The sequence below is a fragment of the Schistocerca cancellata genome, chromosome 5 (assembly GCF_023864275.1).
Source record: "Schistocerca cancellata isolate TAMUIC-IGC-003103 chromosome 5, iqSchCanc2.1, whole genome shotgun sequence".
NCBI classification, from domain to species: domain Eukaryota; kingdom Metazoa; phylum Arthropoda; class Insecta; order Orthoptera; family Acrididae; genus Schistocerca; species Schistocerca cancellata.
The window spans coordinates 525,058,699-525,061,847 of record NC_064630.1 but is presented as its reverse complement, the minus strand read 5'-3'; the positions used below and the strand labels follow the sequence as shown (position 1 = coordinate 525,061,847).

At 43.0% G+C, this 3,149-nt stretch overlaps 1 pseudogene; it reads left to right on the top strand.

The window, feature by feature from the left end:
- Positions 1-1,091: 1,091 nt before the first annotated feature.
- LOC126189429 (5S ribosomal RNA) lies at positions 1,092-1,210 on the top strand (annotated as a pseudogene).
- Positions 1,211-3,149: the final 1,939 nt, after the last annotated feature.

Genomic DNA, 3,149 nt, shown 5'->3' with positions numbered 1-3,149 from the left:
AGAAACATATTGCTTATGGATCAAATATTGTGTTTACATTCTCTTGCTTTCGTTGGGGTAAGTTGCAATTATTTGCACTTTCAAGATTATATTATCATTTCATGAAGGCATTGTAGCTAACGTCATTTCTTTCATGAGTTTTGGCTCTGTTTACATTATTCTTCGCTGTTATTCAGGTCTCTTGATATTTCACTAAGGCTTGGGATGAAAAAAAAAATAATAATTATTACTTAATTTAAGTCGAAAGAGTATTGAAAACAAACGATCTTGTAGCACATATGACGCTAAGTGAAAAATGGCTTTCTTACCGCTAGGGGAGCAAAATAACTCATGATGGTCGATGTACAGAAGATATAAAATGTAGACTGGCAATGGCAAGGAAAGCGTTTTTGAAAAAGAGAAATTTGTTAAGATCGAGTATAGATTTAAGTGTCAGGAAGTCGCTTCTGAAAGTATTTGTATGGAGTGTAGCCATGTATGGAAGTGAAACATGGACGATAAATAGTTTGGACAAGAAGAGAATAGAAGCTTTCGAAATGTGGTGCTACAGAAGAATGCTGAAGATTAGATGGCTAGATCACATAACTAATGAGGAGGTATTGAATAGAATTGGGGAGAAGAGGAGTTTGTGGCACAACTTGACTAGAAGAAGGGATCGGTTGGTAGGACATGTTCTGCGGCATCAAGGGATCACCAGTTTAGTGGTGGAGGGCAGCGTGGAGGGTAAAAATCGTAGAGGGAGACCAAGAGATGAATACACTAAGCAGATTCAGAAGGATGTAGGATGCAGTAGGTACTGGGAGATGAAGAAGCTTGCACGGGATAGAGTTGCAAGGAGAGCTGAATCAGACCAGTCTCTGGACTGAAGGCAACAACAACAACCGCTAGGGGCACTAGTGTTTCTTCAACTGTCAGACGGTAACAACTTTCACGGCAGTGAGTGTCACGACTGTATATGTCAGACTGTAACCGGATGGTGTGACATTCCCTCATTTCATAAGAGAGTCAGAAAATGTCTGGTATTTAACCCAGGACACTGGCGCAGAATCTGGTCCTCAAGAATTTTATGTCACCATCTTCTCTTCGTTTTCGCCAACGGCCTTGCCGAAGTGCAAACACCGTTTCCCATCAGATCACGGAAGTTAAGCGCTGTCGGGCTTGGCTAACACTTGGATGGGTCACCCTCCGGGTCTGCCAAGTGCTGTTGGCAAGCGAAGTACAATCAGCCCTTGTGAAGCCACTTGAGGAGCTACCTGATTGAGAAGTAGCGGCACTGATCATGAAAACTGACAACAGCCGGGAGAGCGATGTGTTGACTACGTGTTCCTCCGGATCCGCATCCGGTGACGCCTGAGGTCTGAGAATGTCACGGCGCCCAGTCGGTACCCTTGGGCCTTCAAGACCTTTTCAGACGATGTTTGTTTGTTTTTTTATTTCTTCTTCATTTGTCGGTCAAAATTTTTTCCGTCACCAGGATATGAGTTGAGCGCCATGGAAAACGCCAGCGTTAGTGACCGCAGTTACGGAAGCGGGTTGCGGTATGGAAAACTGCGAGACTCGTTTAGCATTCATACAGCGGGCATCTAGAAACGACATTCAGTGCGAGACTAAAAATTGCATGTTCCTTGATCTAAATGCGCATCATAAGCAAGGTCGCGATCCGAAACTGGTCTGGCTACACCTCAGCTATACAGACGCTTGAATGTTGGGCACCCGTTGTATAAGACCTAGGCGAGCGCTGCGCATGGTTTCTGGTTGCCATAATAACGACTTCTACGAAATCTAGTTTGCATAACTTGTCGTAACCACAATGGCAGACATCCTCCTTGGCACACAATGGATATTTCCCGGGCTGGGCCCCTCCAACAAGGCGCGCGGCCGCGTACGGGCGGACGTAGTTTTCTCTGGAGGAAGAGCGACGGCGTCCCAAGCCGGTTAACAGTAATTGCCAACCCTTGGGTCGTCGTTAGCGGGACACAACTAGCCATTACGCATAATGGCCGCGCAGTTAAGGAGGCGGTTTGGCATGTGACTCGCAGCAGGACCCCTGCCAATCTCCTGCGGCGGACCGCAGCAGCAGCAGCTGTCAGCGGGGAACTTCCCTTACCCAACCCGGCCCGAAATAGCTCTTCTCACCTTCACATTCCTAATGCTAGGTGTTTAATGTAGTAGTACAGATAAATTCGAATAAAACATTCAATATAACATGTGCCCAATTATTTAGATTGATTCAACTGTGGATTCTTGGTAAAACGTTGTATAATGTGTTAACTACTTGAAACACTTTTTTGCCTTGTTTCTCCGTCGGAGGTTCGAGTCCTCCCTCGGGCATGGGTGTCTGTGTTGTCCTTAGTGTAAGTTAGTTTAAGTTAGATTAAGTAGTGTGTAAGCCTAGGGACCGATGACCTTAGCAGTTTGGTCCAATAGGATCTTACCACAAATTTCCAATTTGCTTGTTTCACAGAACTATGTTATTTTTGTAAACCAGGTGTCGGGCTGTAAGCCCATTTTCCAGTACACAACTGAATCCAAAGGTGACAACCAAGCAAAGAAAAAAATATCAGTTTACTAATCTAAAATTCTCGACTTAAACTGTAAAAGTTATCTCTGTTGGCTATATTTAATATGTGTAATGTACAACCTCATGATAGTCAAAAGGAAGGCATTTACTCTGGGTGGACAAAATGTGTATTTTTGTCATTACCTATTTATGAATGAACGGACTAAGGTTCCTCTCCTGTGTAAAGGATACATTATCCAAAAGATTTAACAATTGAATTGAGTCTGCCCATTCAACAGTAAATGTGGGGGAGATGCTCATCTATTATTTTTTAATTTCTGGTATTTCTAATAGTGAGAGCTTGTTCCGACGCAGAAGATGCTACATTATCTAAACGTGGAGAAAAACTGAATTGAATCTGCTCATTCACAGCAAATGTGAGGATACATACATCTCTTTCGTTTTATTTGCAAACTGAGTCAGCTTACTCAATTAAAAATATTAGAAATTGAAAACCAGATGTGTCTGTCCCCACATTTACTATTCACTGAGCAGACTAAATCCAATTTTTCATCCTTAATAGATAATACTGCAACTTCTACATAGGAGTACATGCTGTCTTAATTAATGTCATACGGCTGCACAGTAT